At 35.3% G+C, this 20,426-nt stretch overlaps 1 non-coding gene across 1 annotated transcript; it reads right to left on the bottom strand.

Moving 5' to 3' along the window:
- Positions 1-8,823: 8,823 nt before the first annotated feature.
- Positions 8,824-8,930, bottom strand: LOC139873975 (small nucleolar RNA R71). The gene has a single exon (XR_011767683.1). It is a non-coding gene; the product is annotated as a small nucleolar RNA R71 (small nucleolar RNA).
- Positions 8,931-20,426: the final 11,496 nt, after the last annotated feature.

The following is a 20,426-nucleotide window of genomic DNA, read 5'->3' on the forward strand; positions in this document are numbered from 1 at the left end:
TGATGTTAATCCTCTCGTACGAAAGTGACAAATTATTTTCTATAACTTTTTGGATTGAGTTTGATTTTTGTTCGGTTTCTTCAATCAAACCAAAGTTCTGAGGATTGTAAAGTCATATGCGAGGACGCGATGAAGAGAACCGGAAGAGATATATTATATAATATATTAATTGGTTTTAAAAAGTAACTTAGAACGTAAAAAATAGTAAATAAGCAGTGGGATCCCTCCGAATCATCGGAGACTAATTGAACCCGGGGATTATTTAGTTTAGTGAATTTGTATTTCAAGATCAACATCGCTTTAATACCATGTTAGAATAATTGTATATCGACTATGTTTGATTGTTTATAAAGTATCATCACTATATACATTAAAAGAGAGTCTCGATTAGCTAATAAATATTTTCAAAACCCCCTTAATTACCATTAGATTAGAAAATTACATTATAATACCCCTTGATCCAACGGTCCTTAATCATTCACTAAAAAAATTAGCTAATAAATCAATTTTACATATACACTGTCTCTAAAAGGTTAGGTTTTCATTTTTTTCCCAGTTTTTACTTCCGATTAATTTGTTATTTGTTGCTAATTTTTTCCTGCAAACGTAATATTATTATCTCTTTACCTGCAAGCTTCGATGGTTGTTGGTCTTGAAGCTCACATTTACTTGAATATTTATTTGTTTTGATGATAGGTGATGTCTATGTCACTGAGTGGCTTTTCATTAGATGCCAAAGCTCATAACGTAGCATTTGAACGCTGAATTGAAGCTGTGTTTTTTTTTTTTACTGGAATCTCAGTTCTAAAATCACATCCCATGATCTTGGTTTTGATGGGAATAGCTTTAGCTGAAGGTATCCTATTACTTCTATAAATAATCGATCTTATATTTTTCTGCTATCCTTTTTATAACTAATGTCATAACCCGACCTTAACCATAAGGACGAATACAATAACATATGATTTCATCGCGAGGTATTGACCTCTATATGCGACATTTTTCAAAAACTGCATTCGTTTTTACAATACAAACCATAGCTTTTATTACAAATACAAGGTTTAAATAACTTAATAATGATTATCGTTTAGCGATAATCTTAGACTTACAAACTTTACATGTGATAATAACAATACGACCTCCAACATATTTTACATTACAAATCCTCCGATATGCAGTTTTATTTTTGACACAAATATGCATACTCAAGATCTTGCTTAAATTCAACATGTTGCAGCGGAAGCTTTTAGTTATCACCTGAGAATAAACATGCTTAAAACGTCAACATAAAGTTGGTGAGATATAGGTTTAATGCCGACAACGTTATGAATATTGACCACAAGATTTCATATATAAATGTTTTAATAAAAATATTCTAAGTTGTTGAGCACTTGATAACCATACTTAACATTTAATCAACGTCGCATATTCCCAAAAAAAAAATTCCAAGCTGACCTGGCAGCTCGACCCCAGCCAGGGGCTCTGCCCCTTGGACCCCGCCAGGGGTTGCCACCCCTTGGACCCCGCCAGGGGTTGCCACCCCTTGGACCCCGCTTATCGGGGGCGCTGCCCCCGAACCCCCGTCATAATCAAGATAAGTTCAAACAAGTGTGCACTCCACACTTCTCCAAACTTGTTCGATATTTATCAAGATTATTTTGGTTACAAATTAATCCCATTACACTTAAATCATATTGGTGACATAGATCACCAACACATTATATATTGCAAGTATATATGTCAAAGAATGTTACATATAGATATCGTTTTAAAAACTTAAGTTAGTGGTCTCAAAGTATACTTATAACTCATTGTTGTTAGTTCACAATGAAATGTTAAAGCATCCTTAAATCAGGTTAAATATGTATAAATATGTACATATACATAATCGTATAATTATCGTGTGTTATATAGTTCGTGATATCATCGGTCAAATTGGACGGTCAAACGTTGTGTGAAACTCTTTTCAAAAACATAAGTCTCAACAGTTTGGATTGCTTATCATGTTGGTAAGGTTTATTTTATGTGAATATTAATCTCATAAGTATAAAACGATCGGAAGAATCCGGGTCGTTACAGTACCTACCCGTTAAATAAATTTCGTCCCGAAATTTTAAAGTTGTACCTATTTTGCGTTGTCCGGAAACAAATGTGGATACTTTTGTTTCATCTGATCCTCTCGTTCCCAAGTAAACTCGGGACCCCTTCGAGCATTCCAACGAACCTTAACGATTGGTATGTTGCTCTGCTTGAGCCGTTTAACTTCACGGTCCATGATTTCGACTGGTTCTTCTATGAATTGTAGTTTCTCATCGACTTGGATTTCTTCAAGAGGAATGGTGAGATCTTCCTTTGCAAGACATTTCTTGAGGTTTGAGACGTGAAATGAATTATGTACCCCAGTGAGTTGTTGTGGTAACTCGAGTCGATAAGCTACCAGTCCGATGCGTTCGATGATCTTGAACGGGCCTACATACCTTGGGTTCAGTTTACCCCTTTTCCCAAAACGTATTACACCTTTCCAAGGTGACACCTTTAGCATAACCATGTCACCGATCTGAAACTCTAATGGTTTCCTTCGGACATCGGCGTAGCTCTTTTGGCGACTACGGGCTGTTTTCAATCTCTCCTTGATTTGCACTATCTTCTCAGTAGTTTCATGGATGATCTCGGGACCAGTTAAATGTCGATCTCCTACTTCATTCCAACAGATAGGGGATCTACACTTCCTTCCATAAAGTGCTTCGAATGGTGCAGCTTTAATGCTCGCATGATAACTATTATTATACGAGAATTCTGCTAATGGTAGATATTTATCCCATCCATTTCCAAAATCGATCACACATGCCCTAAGCATGTCTTCAAGAGTCTGAATTGTTCTTTCACTCTACCCGTCAGTTTGCGGATGGTATGCGGTGCTCATATCCAAACGGGTTCCCAGGGCCTCCTGTAGTGATTGCCAAAACTTTGATGTAAATCTACTATCACGATCGGATATAATGGAAATAGGTATTCCATGCATTGAAACAATTTCCTTTATGTATAATCGTAATAGTTTCTCCATTCTATCCGTTTCCTTTATAGGCAAGAAATGTGCAGATTTGGTGAGACGATCAACTATTACCCAAATGGTGTCATAACCCCAGGTAGTCTTAGGTAACTTTGTGATGAAATCCATGGTAATACCATCCCATTTCCATTCTGGGATTTCTGGTTGTTGAAGTAACCCTAACGGCTTCTGATGTTCTGCTTTGACTTTGGAACAAGTTAAACATTCCCCAACATATGTTGCAACATCTGTCTTTAAATTAGGCCACCAATAATGCGTCTTAAGATCTTGATACATCTTTCCAACTCCAGGATGTATCGAGTATCTTGTCTTATGTGCCTCATTCAATATCAACTTCCTTAATCCACCCAACTTCGGTACCCAAATACGATTTGCAAAATATCGAATTCCGTCTTCCCGCATAACGAGTTGCTTCTCATACTTCTTCATTATTTCATTTCCTATGTTTTCTTTAGTAAGAGCTTCTCGTTGAGCCTCTTTGATTTGTGAGTTGAGATTCATGCGAATTTTTATGTTCATTGCTCGTACTCGAATTGGTTCCTTTCTGCTTAGAGCGTCGGCTACTACATTCGCTTTCCCGGGATGATAGCGAATCTCACAATCATAGTCGTTTATCAGCTCAACCCACCTACGTTGCCTCATGTTCAGCTGTTTCTGATCGAAAATATGTTGAAGGCTTTTATGATCAGTAAACACAGTGCATTTAACTCCATATAAATAGTGTCTCCATATCTTCAATGCAAACACTACTGCCCCCAATTCTAGATCATGCGTCGTATAATTCCGCTCGTGAATCTTCAATTGTCGAGATGTGTATGCAATAACTTTCTTTCGTTGCATAAGGACGCAACCAAAACCTTGTCGCGAAGCGTCACAATATATCTCAAAATCATCGTTCCCTTCAGGTAACGATAAAATAGGTGCCGTGGTCAACTTCTTCTTGAGTAATTGAAATGCACTCTCCTGCTCAACGGTCCATTCGTACTTCTTCCCTTTTTGTGTTAACGCTGTCAATGGTTTAGCTATTCGGGAAAAATCTTGAATAAACCTTCTATAATAACCGGCTAAACCCAAAAATTGGCGTATCTACGTTGGTGTCTTAGGAGTCTCCCATTTTTCAATGGCCTCAATTTTAGCTGGATCAACCTGAATTCCTTTGCTACTAACAACGTGGCCAAGAAATTGCACTTCTTTCAACCAAAATGCACACTTAGAAAATTTGGCGTATAACTGTTCTTTTCTTAACAATTCTAATACCAACCTTAAATGCTGCTCATGCTCTTGCTCACTCTTGGAATAGATAAGAATATCGTCAATGAAAATGATAACAAACTTATCTAAATACGAACTACAAACTCGATTCATGAGGTCCATGAATACAGCTGACGCATTAGTCAACCCAAACGGCATGACCAAAAATTCATAATGACCGTAGCGTGTCCGAAAAGCAGTTTTCGGAATATCTTCTTCTTTGACACGTAATTGATGATAGCCCGATCTTAAGTCGATTTTCGAGTACAAACATGATCCTTGCAATTGATCAAATAAGTCATCAATTCTCGGTAATGGATACCGATTCTTAATAGTTAACTTATTTAATTCACGATAATCTATACACATTCGGAAAGATCCATCTTTCTTCTTGACGAATAAAATCGGAGCTCCCCACGGTGAAGTGCTCGGTCGAATGAAACCACGGTCCAGTAATTCTTGTAACTGGCTTTGTAACTCTTTCATCTCAGATGGTGCAAGTCTATATGGAGCACGAGCCACTGGTGCAGCTCCTGGTACTAGATCTATTTGAAATTCTATAGATCTAAATGGAGGTAATCCCGGCAACTCTTCCAGAAATACTTCAGGAAAATCTCTTGCCACAGGCACGTCGTTGATGCTCTTCACTTTTTCCTTCGTTTCGACTTTATTAACATGTGCTAGGATAGCATAGCACCCTTTCTTCAAGCACTTTTGAGCTTTCAAACAACTAATGAGTTTTAGCTTTGAGTTACCCTTCTCTCCATAAATCATTAATGGCGTTCTATCCTTACGAGGAATGCGAATTGCCTTCTTGGCGCACACAACTTCAGCTCCTATTTTGGACATCCAGTCCATGCCGACTATTGATAAGGCTAAAAAGGAACATATATTTCATAGCAAAATCCCCCAAGAAAGACAAGATTTTAGTTGCAATTGTTCCATTTTCAAGTGATATTCGTTTATATTAAATAAGTGCGAAGACAAAAGGCGAAAACGACGAATTAAAGACACAAAGGTCCAAAAAGCTCAAATATACAAGATACAAATAAAAAGGTTCAAATTATTGATGAAGAACGTCTAAAAATGACAAGAGTACAAGTTGCGGAACGCAAAGTACACGATATAAAATAGTACGAAAGGACGTTCGAAAATCCGGAACCGGGACCCGAGCCAAGAAGAAACGCCCGACGCAATGGACCAAAAATATCTAGTCTACTATGCACATAAATATAATATAATATATAAATAATTATTAAAATTATTTATATTTTATATATATTTAATAAATATGTCGACGAACAAGAAGACAAAAGATATGTGAGCTGTCCAGCGTGGCCATGCGAGTCGCATGGCAAATAGGCATAAACCCATGCGAGTCGCATGGCAGTAAAAATCTGGCCAAATGCCTATAAAAAGGCAGTTTATGCACGAACTCAAACACATCTTTTTCTTTTCCTTCTCTGTAAACATATAACATAAATAAATAATTATAATTTTAATTATAATTTTAATAATTATGATTTAGTTTAGTATTGTAACAAATGATTTACGGGTTTTAAGTCAAGACTCTGCCCGTGTAATACTACGATATTAATACCCACTGTAAGTTATGTCTTTCCTTTTTAATTTAATGTCTCGTAGCTAAGTTATTATTATGCTTATTTAAAACGAAGTAATCATGATGTTGGGCTAATTACTAAAATTGGGTAATTGGGCTTTGTACCATAATTAAGGTTTGGGCAAAAGACCGACACTTGTGGAAATTGGACTATTGACTATTAATAGATGGGGGGTATTGTCTAATTGAGTGACAACTCATTGGAGTCTGTCGAACCTATCTTCAAATTAATTATCCTAATAATTAATAATGATTATGGTTGTCCTATTTAGTGACGTTCATATGGAATCTATTATAATCATTTAATTAATTATTCGGGTTGGGTAATTAATTATTCAAACTGATCAAGTGGGTAAATTAATATTCATATCTAATCAAAACAGGGGTAGATTACATACAGTGATAACTGGTGTAATTGTTGACAGAAGTGATAACTGCGTCACAGTTTAAATCCTTAATTAGTTGGAATATTTGACTTCGGGTATAAGGGTAATTTGACGAGGACACTCGCACTTTATATTTATGACCGATGGACTATTATGGACAAAAACCAGATAGACGTATCAAATAAACCAGGACAAAGGACAATTAACCCATGGTAATAAATTAAAATCAACACGTCAAACATCATGATTACGGAAGTTTAAATAAGTATAATTCTTTTATTGTATTTCTCATCGTATCTTTATTTACTGTCATTTTAATACTCGCAATTTTATTTACTGTCATTTTATTTATTGTCATTATTTTACGCACTTTAATTATCGTCATTTATCTTTACGCTTAAAATATAGAATCGACAAACCGGTCATTAAACGGTAAAACCCCCCTTTTATAATAATATTACTACTTATATAATTATATATATTTTATATAAATATAGTTAAAAATATAGTAAGTATCACCAGCTCCATGTGGAACGAACCGGACTTACTAAAAACTACACTACTCTACGATTAGGTACACTGCCTATAGTGTTGTAGCAAGCTTTAGGTATATCCCATCCGTAAATTAATAAAACTTGTGTCATATTTTGTAGTATTTTGTATTAAAAATAATACTATTTCGTACCCTCACGCTACATCATCAAGTTTTTGGCGCCGCTGCCGGGGAGCGCTAAAACGCTATATTTTTAATTATAATAATATTGAAATAAAATATAATAATATAATAATATTGAAATAGAATATAATAATATAATAATATTTTAGAATCAAAATACGTAAAGTTTTAAAAAGTCGTATTTATTAAATACTTCAGGGGTATATTATATAACTTATAATTAATAATTTCTATCATGTCGCTTTCATGTGAATAGTAAATTAATTAATTTATTTTCATTTACTATTCATGAATAGTAAATGAATTAAAAAAAAGTTTTAAAAAAAAATTATAATTATAAAAAAATTAGTAATTTGTAAAAAAAAAATCGTTTTTTAAAAAAAAAAAAATCGTTTTTTTAAGAAAAAAAATCGTTTTTTTTTAAAAAAAAAAAAAAAAAAGTTGTAAAAAAAAAACGTTTTTTTTTTAAGAAAAAAAATTCGTTTTAAAAAAAAAAAAAAAAAAAAAGTTGTAAAAAAAATTCGTTTTTTTAAAAAAAAAAAATTTAAAAATTTTTTTTTTTTAAAAATAATAAATAATAATTTTTTTTTTTAAGTTTTATTACCTTTAGATTTTTAGACTATAGTTACAATTTTTAGTATTAAGTTTAGTTTTGCATAGTTATTTTTATTTCTAGAATTTTTAGGTTTGCCGTAAAATCCCTTAAGTGCTTATTCCTTAGACTAAGATTTAGGTGCTTTAGAATTTTGCGACGCCGTTTTTCGCGCTACTTTCTTATTTTTATTTTTCGACGCCTATTTTTTGACCTTTTATTTTTCGACATTTTTCGACGCGCAATCTATTTCTTTCTTATTTCTAGCCATTCTAGTTTTTAGGACTTAGAATTTTTTCTACTTCTTCTCTAAATTTCTTAAAATTACGAAAATTTATTTTAAGTGGTTAAATTGATAGACATCAAAATTTTCTGGTTCGTAGTAATAGTTGGATTTGTACGTGGACCGGGTTATTGGAGCCAAACAGTACTCAATTATATTGAGACCAAACGAATCCTGCCCCTCTGCTGCATCTTTTGGCTATTCGAAACGTGGGCAAAATCAGAAAAGTCTATTGATTGGATAACTTATTATAATTTTTCTTTCCTTTTAAAAACTAATAGGATATTCAGTGAATGCACCGAGCAAGACGTTCACCACCTTTTATACGTTCACCACCTGTAACTCGATCAAGATATTTAGCAAATATTGTCGCCGTTGATTTTTCTTTAGAATCATCATCCAGTCGAACAAATACTCCAATTCAAATTTCCGACAATCCATCTTTTGAACCCGATTTCACAACTAAGAAACTGGAGGATATTCAAGGACAATTCCAAGATCCTGAACCACAAACCGTTAAATCAGAGTCCTCTAGTGATTCGTATTCAACGAATTCAATTATGGAAGTAACGGAACCTCTAAGTATGGAAGATCGAATGAGAGCTAAACGCACGGGCCAAGGTCACGCCATTATTAAGCCAGAAGTTAATGCTCCAGATTATGAAATCAAAGGACAAATTCTACATATGGTAACTAATCAGTGCCAATATAGTGGTACGCCAAAAGAAGATCCCAACGAACATCTTCGTACGTTTAAAAGAATTTGTACACTATTCAAAATCCGAGAAGTGGAAGATGAGCAGATCTATCTCATGTTATTTCCCTGGACTTTAAAGGGAGAAGCCAAAGATTGGTTAGAATCGTTACCTGAAGGGGCGATTGACACATGGGATGTCTTAGTTGAAAAATTTCTTCAAAGATTCTTTCCGGCATCTAAAGCCGTGAGACTTCAAGGAGAAATTGTTACGTTCGCGCAAAAGCCAAATGAAACATTATATGAGGCATGGACAAGATTCGGAAGGATGTTGAGAGGATGTCCTCAACATGGTTTAGACACTTATCAAATAGTACAAATATTTTACCAAGGTGTCAATGTTGCTACAAGAAAAGACATCGACATAACAGCTGGTGGTTCCATTATGAAGAAAACCGCAACTGAAGCTTACAAAATTATTGATAACACAGCCTCCCACTCTCATGAGTGGCACCAAGAGAAAGATATATATCGTTCATCTAAAGCGGCTAGAGCCGATTCTAGCCATAACTTTGATTCCGTTTCCGTAAAAATAGATGCTTTCGAGAGACGAATGGAAAAGATGAATAAAGATATTCACGCAATACGAATCAGTTGTGAGCAATGCGGTGGACCACACTTAATGAAAGACTGTCACATTGAACAAACGATGGAACAACGTGAGAATGTTGTCTACATGAACCAAAGGCTGGAAAATAGTTATCAGAATAATTATCAACCGCCAAGGCTAAACTTCAATCGAAATCAAAACATTCTTTACAATCCAAATGGAACCAACAATAACTCGTACAACCAACAAGGTACGAATAACCAACCAACTCAAAACAACACTTTCAATCAACAAAGACCTGGCTTATATAAACCACAACAACAAACCGAAGAGAAAAAGTCAAATATGGAAGATGTGGTATTTAAGCTAGTTGAATCTCAAACACAATTTATTGAAACTCAAACTCAAATGAATGAGAGGTTTGATCAGTCATTTAGAACTCAACAAGCTTCTATTTTGAATCTAGAAAAACAAGTAGGTACTCTTGTTAGATTGATGAGTGAAAGGAAACAAGGAAAGCTACCGAGTAATACTGAAGTAAATCCTCGGAATGAAAATGTTAATATGGTTTCAACAAATTCTGAAAAACCAGTATCAGAAGATGGGAAGGTTTTAGATGAGAGTAACAATGAAGAAGCTACACCACCACCACCCGAGTATGTAAAGCCAGTGGTGGCACCATACAAACCACCCATCCCGTTTCCAAGAAAAGGAGTTGAGTATGAGCAAGTGATAGGTAATAAAGATTGTGATACCTCTGGAAAGAAGAAGAAGAAAAAGAATAAGAAAGTGCAAGAAACAAAAGCCGTAAATATAAACCCGGTGAAGACAGTTCCACCAAAACCTCCACCTAGGGTAGGTGATCCGGGTGAATTTATTGTTCCTTGTCTACTTAGTGATTGTGTCATGTATGATGCACTAGCAGATTTAGGTGCAAGTGTAAGTGTTATGTCTCTTTCCTTATATAAGAGATTAGGTGTAGGTAAGTTAAGTCCAACGGATATGAGTGTTCGACTCTTTGATCAAACCATTAAGCACCCAGTTGGAATTGCTGACAACCTACCCATTCAAGTAGGTAATTTAACCTTTCTAGTCGAATTCATTGTCATTGACATAGAAGAGGACCCAAACATTCCTCTAATTTTAGGTCGACCATTCTTTGCGTCCACCGGGGCGTTATTTGATGTAGGAAATGGAAGAATGACACTTAGTAGTGGTAACAAATCGATCACCTTTATGATTCGAAAGTCTAAATCTCCACCAACCAAAACCATTGAACCAGCAAAAACGATTGGTAACAACCATGTTGTTTTACCAACTCCAACGGTAGTGCTTAATAATAATGAAACGCCTAAGTGTGGGGAAAATGAAGTAACACCTAATGATGACATGATAACAAAGAACCCCGTTGTTGATACGAAATTAAATGATCTCGTTATTAATAGTTCAATGAAGAAACTTATTAAACGGATTCGCGATGCTAGAACCAAGGGGAACTTTAAGTTATGTAACCGGTTAGTATCCAATCTATCACCTAAAGAAAAGGAGAAACTAGTTGAAATTGTGGATATTACACAGGAATCCGACCAATGGCTTAAAGAAAAAGTCACGGATATGCAAGTTGATTATGGACCAAGAGAAATTAACGATGAAGTTAATCACAATTTTGACACCACGGCTACCTAAGTGTGGGGAGATTCAAATGTTCTAAAAAGAAAATGCTATCTAGAGTTAGTTGTTCTGTTCTCGTGTAGTTCCGAGAATGGAACCCGATTGGTCTTTTCCGCTAGCAGACACTAAAGAACTAGTTTCCTCCCTCCATTCTGAATTTTTTTTTTATTTTGTAGGTTTTATATAAAAATTAATATGCTTTTTAAATTTAAGTTTTGTGTGATTTTAAAAACAAAATTTACTTTATTTCATTAAGTTAAAAAAAAAAAAATTGATTTCTAAAATTCGTCGTGAGTTGAAGACTAGGTCATAGAGCCGAAATTGCTTTACCCGAGAGCGGGGCGAAAAATTTTGTTATCATTATTTTTAATTTTATTGATCTAAAGTATGCCAAAAAAAATATTATATTTTATAAATTTTTGAACGTGGGAAAATATACCCAACTTCAAAAATATGTATATATGTTTGTATTTTATGTTATGTACAAAACAGGGTAAAAACAGCGCACTTTCAAAGAATGTCATTAAGTTCAGCAAAAGCTTCTAATTTTGACGACAAGACGCAAAATATCAAATGTGATGTAAAATAATATGCTTACAAACTGGGTATTTTTAATCACTTTTCTACACTAATCACCCTCATGAATTTATAATTATAGTCTGATTTCATGCAAATGAGGGCATTGCATGATCTCAAGTGTGGGGAAGGGTTATAAATTCTCTCGGGTTTACACTTAGTTTATTTGCCAAATTTTGTGAAAATTTGAAAAATTTTCAATTAAATGAACTCAAAATCATGTTTATACATATTTATGAACGATGAAAACTAGGTGATAATACCGAAATTATCGTTACCTCGAAAAGGACATAAATTGAGAAACACCCTAAAACGCTTGAATTCATTTAAAATGAAATAGAAGAAAATAAAAAGGCAAAGAAAGAAACTAAGTGTGGGAAGAATGTACCAAGTTATTCAATTTAAAACATATATCACATATTTTTGTACAAGATTATTGCAGGTACTTTTGCTTTGGACGATACTAATCAGTTTTACCCGGTTTACTGTAATACATTTGAAAGAAAGATGGATCTACACGATGAATCAATTCCATCATTAAAAGGAAGTAAAGTCTTCCGAAAAAGACACGCGCTTCTTGATTTAGGTCATGAAGTTGTCGTCCAGACCAGCTGTAGGTTGACGAAAAATCTAGAAAAGTCATCACTAAAATCAGCAGGAAATCCACGGACCTCAGCATCAAACAGGGTCGCCAAGTGGTCAGATTTATCCTAACCATGAGAAGGATTTATCTCGTACAATGGGGAGGCACCGTGCAAATTAGCTTGATAAGACTAATGAATCAGATCCCCAGAAAAGGATAATCTCCTTAAAGATTAAAAATCAGCTTTTAAGACTGATAATACTCAATCCTAGAGATTGACCTTAAAGATTGAGAATTCAAACTCATGGAATTCGATGATATCTAAACTCGAGCTTGAACGAGAAAATATTTTGATCAAATTACAAACCGATTTGTTTTCTGAAAACCCATTTTCAATGCGTTCATTACCATTGAACGTAAAATCCTAGGAATTCACCTAGAATTCATTAGGTCACCTGAACCAAATCGGGTGTCAACCGTAAGAACGGTGGTTGCATAGCATGGTCGGAGACAGGACCTTGTGCCAGACCGAAAAATCATAGGATGATCTTTACTATTGCTCCTACCAAGGATAGTTCTAGCATCCGACACGTAAAAAAAGACCATGAAAATCTGCATGTCATTAGACATTGCCTTAACAGTTTCTTGTTCATCGCTTTCCTTTACAACCGGACGGTAGTTTACCGAAAGGTAATATACGGAACAAGTAAACTGGATGTGTGCTATTCGATACCGGGATAGCAGTGGATTACACGAACCTAAAATTTTTTAGCCAAAATATTGATCCACAAATATATTTTGCAACACCGATGATGGATCAAATCAGAAAACTTGTCTAGGGTAAAATCTAGCTTGAATTTTTAAAAGTTCAAATGTTTTCATAAAGATCCAATTTCCTAAAGGATCTACATTTTTATAGTCATGTGGGACTGTAAACCGCCTTTTAAATGTGCACTTTGCTTTGGAAACCGAAAGTAAATCGGCTATTTGATTGCAAGTGTCGTTGACCTAAACCCAAGGCAACTGTGGATGACACACCCACCTTTAACCATGGTTCTATTGTTAATATCATTGTTTATACCGCTCTATCAAAATCACTGATGTACAAAGTGTGAAGAATAAAGAAGTGATTCGTGTGATGTATTATATTATTTCAAGACTGTATTGCTTGAGGACAAGCAACGCTCAAGTGTGGGGATATTGATAAGGCTAAAAAGGAACATATATTTCATAGCAAAATCCCCCAAGAAAGACAAGATTTTAGTTGCAATTGTTCCATTTTCAAGTGATATTCGTTTATATTAAATAAGTGCGAAGACAAAAGGCGAAAACGACGAATTAAAGACACAAAGGTCCAAAAAGCTCAAATATACAAGATACAAATAAAAAGGTTCAAATTATTGATGAAGAACGTCTAAAAATGACAAGAGTACAAGTTGCGGAACGCAAAGTACACGATATAAAATAGTACGAAAGGACGTCCGAAAATCCGGAACCGGGACCCGAGCCAAGAAGAAACGCCCGACGCAATGGACCAAAAATATCTAGTCTACTATGCACATAAATATAATATAATATATAAATAATTATTAAAATTATTTATATTTTATATATATTTAATAAATATGTCGACGAACAAGAAGACAAAAGATATGTGAGCTGTCCAGCGTGGCCATGCGAGTCGCATGGCAAATAGGCATAAACCCATGCGAGTCGCATGGCAGTAAAAATCTGGCCAAATGCCTATAAAAAGGCAGTTTATGCACGAACTCAAACACATCTTTTTCTTTTCCTTCTCTGTAAACATATAACATAAATAAATAATTATAATTTTAATTATAATTTTAATAATTATGATTTAGTTTAGTATTGTAACAAATGATTTACGGGTTTTAAGTCAAGACTCTGCCCGTGTAATACTACGATATTAATACCCACTGTAAGTTATGTCTTTCCTTTTTAATTTAATGTCTCGTAGCTAAGTTATTATTATGCTTATTTAAAACGAAGTAATCATGATGTTGGGCTAATTACTAAAATTGGGTAATTGGGCTTTGTACCATAATTAAGGTTTGGGCAAAAGACCGACACTTGTGGAAATTGGACTATTGACTATTAATAGATGGGGGGTATTGTCTAATTGAGTGACAACTCATTGGAGTCTGTCGAACCTATCTTCAAATTAATTATCCTAATAATTAATAATGATTATGGTTGTCCTATTTAGTGACGTTCATATGGAATCTATTATAATCATTTAATTAATTATTCGGGTTGGGTAATTGATTATTCAAACTGATCAAGTGGGTAAATTAATATTCATATCTAATCAAAACAGGGGTAGATTACATACAGTGATAACTGGTGTAATTGTTGACAGAAGTGATAACTGCGTCACAGTTTAAATCCTTAATTAGTTGGAATATTTGACTTCGGGTATAAGGGTAATTTGACGAGGACACTCGCACTTTATATTTATGACCGATGGACTATTATGGACAAAAACCAGATAGACGTATCAAATAAACCAGGACAAAGGACAATTAACCCATGGTAATAAATTAAAATCAACACGTCAAACATCATGATTACGGAAGTTTAAATAAGTATAATTCTTTTATTGTATTTCTCATCGTATCTTTATTTACTGTCATTTTAATACTCGCAATTTTATTTACTGTCATTTTATTTATTGTCATTATTTTACGCACTTTAATTATCGTCATTTATCTTTACGCTTAAAATATAGAATCGACAAACCGGTCATTAAACGGTAAAACCCCCCTTTTATAATAATATTACTACTTATATAATTATATATATTTTATATAAATATAGTTAAAAATATAGTAAGTATCACCAGCTCCCTGTGGAACGAACCGGACTTATTAAAAACTACACTACTCTACGATTAGGTACACTGCCTATAGTGTTGTAGCAAGGTTTAGGTATATCCCATCCGTAAATTAATAAAACTTGTGTCATATTTTGTAGTATTTTGTATTAAAAATAATACTATTTCGTACCCTCACGCTACATCATCAACTATTACATCAAAACTTCCTAATTCTACGGGTATCAAATCAATCTTAAATGTTTCTCCGGCTAAATTTATTTTACAATCACGCAAATTTTATCGGCTTTAATTAATTTACCATTAGCTAACTCAATCATGTACTTAGCATCTAGAGGTAATAATGAACAATTCAATTTAGCGTGAAAGTCTCTACATATGTAACTTCTATCGGCACCAGTATCAAATATAATAGATGCGGATAAGTTATTAATGGTAAACGTACCCATAACAAGCTTCGGGTCTTCATACGCCTCTCTAGCACTAATAACAAATGCTCTTCCACGTGCAGATCCGTTGTAGCGACCCCGACAAATCGTCAAGTGACGGCGTCGACTACGTAGGTCCCATTACCTGGTCATAAGTCTTTAAAACAGACGTTTGACCCAAAATATATCGCATCCATTCAAGTGTAAAGATTGTTTCAAGGTTTACAAAGATAATTGACCACAAGTTAAATTACAACGTTATAAGTACAAATGAAAACTATGCGACACAGTTTAAATAAGTTCAAAAGATGCTCCAAAATGCATGTATACTCGACATCCAAGCAAGTATCAAAAGAGTGCGGAAGCATGTATCACTAAGCATTCAAAACCTGAGAAAACATAGAAGAATCTGTCAACGAAAACGTTGGTGAAATCATAGGTTTAGTAAGTATTAAACGTTGTTTTTGAACCACAAGATTTTGTATTTCCATAACGTAGATTATCCAAATCATTTGCATTCCAAAAGTGTTGTTATACGCGAGCACTCAATTATCAAAACTTAACCAACGTTACCCCATCACACAGTGCTAGAACCCACACTAAAACACAAAAATATATTTCATCCGCATAACGGTAGCGAACCGTCCGAATGAGGGTTTGTTAAACCCGTATGGCCACACAATATAAGTTCTCGCTTACACCCTGCAAGTGTAACTAATGATAATCGAATTGAGGCATTTTTGTTCTAACTCGCACGTGGAATGTTTGTTTTCCTTGTACTTGTGTTCAAAGTATAAAAGTAAGTAGTACAAAATGTAACAAAGTATATGTTTCTCAGCCCACAATTTAAAAGTATAAAAAGTTGTTGAAAAGGTGGGACTATGATCTCACCTTGAGCGCGAGAGTTAATAAAGTACTTCAACAAGTAAACGCGTGCAAAGACAAAGCTAGTCTTGACCTAAACATATAGGTTATATCAATATCGGTAAGCACAAACGGTCAAAGATGTTCAATTAGTCCTATGGCTCGTTACGACTCGATTATATTAACATGTGAATCAACTAGTCAAGTTTCATGCAAGTTACAAGTAAATAATCATGTTAGAAAGGTTGCATAAGTATTTGGTTAAGTTTGACAAAAAGTCAAACTTGGTCGGGTCAAAGTCAACGGAAAAGTCAACGGGGTCGGGTTGGGTATCCGACAATTTTTCTAAGTTATATAATCATATATGAGCATGTTGGCCAAGTTTCATGTTAATCGGAGGTCCGTAGCATAGCAAACATTTTACGTCAAAAGATCAAAGCAAACAGCCCATTTTAGTGTATCAGGACGGGGTCCCAAAAATCAGGACGGGGTCCTGATATGAAGAGTGGGACGGCGTCCCAATTGTCAGGACGGCGTCCCAATATGAAGGGTGGGACGGCGTCTAGGTTGTTGGGACGGCGTCCCAAAAGGCTTACAGGTCCTGTTTGCAGAAAACACAAGGCACGAGCCAAACTTCAATCAATCCTAGTTTATGATCCGCAAACAATCAAGACATGTATTTTATATCACCGGAAAGCTCTTTCGACAAGGAACACAACTAGATACATTTCCTAAATCAAATTTATCATTTTAGACAACAAAAATCTCGTCGAAAGTTCGTTAAACGTTCCAAAATAAGGTTTCAAGTTCATCAATTGCAATTCAAGTTTCGGGAATCCAATTTATACATATGATATGCCGTTTTGAAGGTAATGAAACGTGTAATACAACTAAACACTTATCAATAACATTAACAAGCATTCAACGCATCAAAAGTTCGTTTTAAGAGTTGTCAAACCCTAACCAAACCTCAAAATCACTAATCATGTTAATGTAAGGTTTTCATGTCAATCAACACACCAAAACGAAGCTATTGAAGTAACTAACACTTTGAACACACAAACATTAACATCTAAACACATTTCATCATCCAAAATCAAAGATTAAGCATACACTTTTCATTATCAAGCTAGTTACACCTAAACATCAAGATCGAGCATACAAATCATATATTCATGTTATACACGAGCCATAGACACTAACTAACAACATATCAAGTCAAAAACACGAATTTGAGAAATCTAGAGTTTTAGAAATGTTACCCAAAATCGATGAAGTTAGTATCAAATCGTAGAGAATGACGAGAGGATTAAGAATATGTAGTCGGATTTGTTGTGAGCTTCCAAGATTGAATTTAGATGATGAATGAATGGAATGAGTTTGTGTGTGTGTTCTTGAGATGGAGAGAAAAGAGATGAGGGAGATGATGGAATGAAAAATGGGTTGACTAGTTGACCTAGTCAACTAGTTTGCCCATTTGGAAACTCCGGTCCCTCGAGTTTCAAAGCGGGTGCGGGATTTAACCGATCGAATATTTTAAGTTACACGGGAGTACGGGAGATATTGAAATCCGATAACGAGAATATTTAAAACGTTACATAACAAAGGATACGAATCTAGATACGAAGGGTATTATTTAAAAAGAAAAAGACGGGCGTTAAAATAATTTAACGGAAAAATGCGGGATGTTACATTATCCACACCTCAAAAGAAATTTCGTCCCGAAATTTAGTTGGAAATAATAATCGATACCTCTCACTCGAGACCGGAGATGTCAATGCTATGAATAAGTGAAGGTACGTCCTTGAGTGTTCTCATGAATTTGGATAGTTAGGGTTTCACGTTGTATTAAGGTTTGGTTTTTACGATCCCCGGTTTCAACTGGTTTTCCTATGAAGAGTAGTTTGTCATCGATAGTTGATGTATCTAGCAGGATTGCATGTTCCTGTTCCGCAGGACACGTTTCTAAGTTTGTTACACGAAATGTAGGGTAAACGGAAACTTAATTGAGTCGGAAGTTCTAAACGATAGGAAGCGGTTCCAATACGCCCCAAGGTTTCAAAAGGTTCGATATTGCGGATATAGCCTTTCTCGATTTCCCAAATTGGATTACACCTTTCCAAGGTGCGGTTTCTCAATATTACGCGGTTACACACTGGGATTTGTGAGGTTTTCATCTAAGTTTGGTATGACTCTTTTGGGCGACTACGGGTCGTCTCGAGCCCTTCTCGGACTTGGATTATCTCAATTGTTGTTTCTTGGATGAGTTAAGATTCGGTGTTTTGTTTGCCACATGCTTTGGTCCAACGAATAGGGGTATGACATTAGCGGTCATATAGGGTTTCGGAAAGTGCGTGTGAACACACGAGTGGTAACTACTGTTGTAAGAGGGATCTACTAAAAGCGACCATGCAAGTTTGAAACATGTCTTTTGAAGACGTAAATCGTTCGTTTGTTCGGTTCGTCTGTTTGTGGGTGGTACGCGGTACTCATGTCTAAGCGGGTCTCTAAGGTTTCTTGTAAAACTAGAAGTGAAACGAGTATTTCGATACGGGATAATCGACAAGGATACACCGTGTTGGAATAGAATCTCTTAAGATACGTTTGAACAAGTTAGTTAGGGTTCAAAAAAAAATGTTCGTTAGGACTATTCACCCTCGTGGCGAATACTAATGTAATGTGAGGAGTTTCTCTATCCATGGAGAAATGTTACAAGGAGTTTCCTTAAACGAAAATGCGAGCGATAAAGATAGGAGTGAAATGAGGACTGAGAATAGGATGAGCTTACATCTCGAGGTTGCCATAACGCGCCTCTAGTTGTCGAAAGTTGAAGTCTGGAAGAGAAACAAGATAGTACACGTAGTTGTATAGTTCGGGGTTGAATAATAGTTGGCCGATTATCAGAAACACAAGGACGTTAAGTCAAAGAAGAGTGGAGTATCGTTGGATTGTGTGTTATCTTAAATTCCAGTAATATCAGACAGTAACGGTGAAATAACAGAGGTATGTGTGTGGTACGTGATGACGAGAAAGTTGATCGGATCTACAGTTTAATATTCGAATTCTTCGTGCAAAATAACGAATTTTAGTTACGTTAATTTTGAGTCGAGAGAGTATGCCTTTCGGCGTTCATGTAGAAATATTTCCATGTTTGAGTTCCATCTGTTGCTATACGATTTTAACTAGAAATGTTGGTGTGAAGAATCACGCTCAAGGTTCGAACACGGAGAGGTTTAAAGTTTTCCCTTAGTGAGTTAACGAGTGTAAAAGTCGGGTAACACGAGAAAAGTCAGAAATGAATCTTCGGTGATAACAGGCGAGATCTAAGATTTTACGAATACAAGTCTGAGTTGGGAGAGTTTCCTGATTACATGTGGCTTGATTTCGAGATTGATTGTAATGCCTTGACCATTTACATCATGGTCTAGAAAATTGGACTTCGTTTAACAGAAATTCTCACTCGGAGAATTTGGTATAGAGTTGCTCTTTTCTCAAAGTTCGAGCGTAAGATGATGATGTTGTTCGTTTTCCTTCTTTACTTAAATAAGTTAAGATGTCATCTATAAATACGATAACAGATTAGTCCATATGAATTTGCATACGCGGTTCAAGAGGTTTATGGATACGGGCGAGCCCTAAATAAATCAAACGGTACTAAGAGAGTTTTACAACTAACGTTGCGAGCTCGGAAAATGGCTTAGGAGACATCGTCTCCCTTAACCCCCAATTGATGATAATCAGAACGGAGGTTGATTTGGAATACACGGGATCCACGCAAATAATCATGAGGTAATGGATACGAGGAAGAGAGTATTGGTTTCCAACCGAAAGTTACTTAGTTCACAATAATCTATACATAAATGTAGGGCAACAATTTCTCCTTAATGAATAGGTTTTGAGTTCCTTAGTTCTATAGGTGTCGAGTCCCATTTCTTAACGCATATCCTCCGATAAAATTTATAGGCACACAATATTTTTCGTCGGTCACTTAAATCGTCTAAGTAGTATCTGGGGGAAAGAGGTGGAATATAAAGAGCACGAGTCAAATCCTTGGTTATAAAACGTCTAACGGTACTCGAATCGAATAAGTATGAAGTATACGGTTTGTTGTGAAGAAACGTACCCGTGACTAGTCCATCATCGTCTCGGGCATCCTAGGTGTCGATGTTGTAAGTTCAACGGCGCGCGTTGGTTTTTGCTTTATTCTTTGGGCATTCATTCCTAAAATGACCCGATTGGCCACATTTGTAGCAAATACTCGGCTTTG

Source organism: Rutidosis leptorrhynchoides, chromosome 10 (assembly GCF_046630445.1).
Source record: "Rutidosis leptorrhynchoides isolate AG116_Rl617_1_P2 chromosome 10, CSIRO_AGI_Rlap_v1, whole genome shotgun sequence".
Lineage (NCBI taxonomy): Eukaryota > Viridiplantae > Streptophyta > Magnoliopsida > Asterales > Asteraceae > Rutidosis > Rutidosis leptorrhynchoides.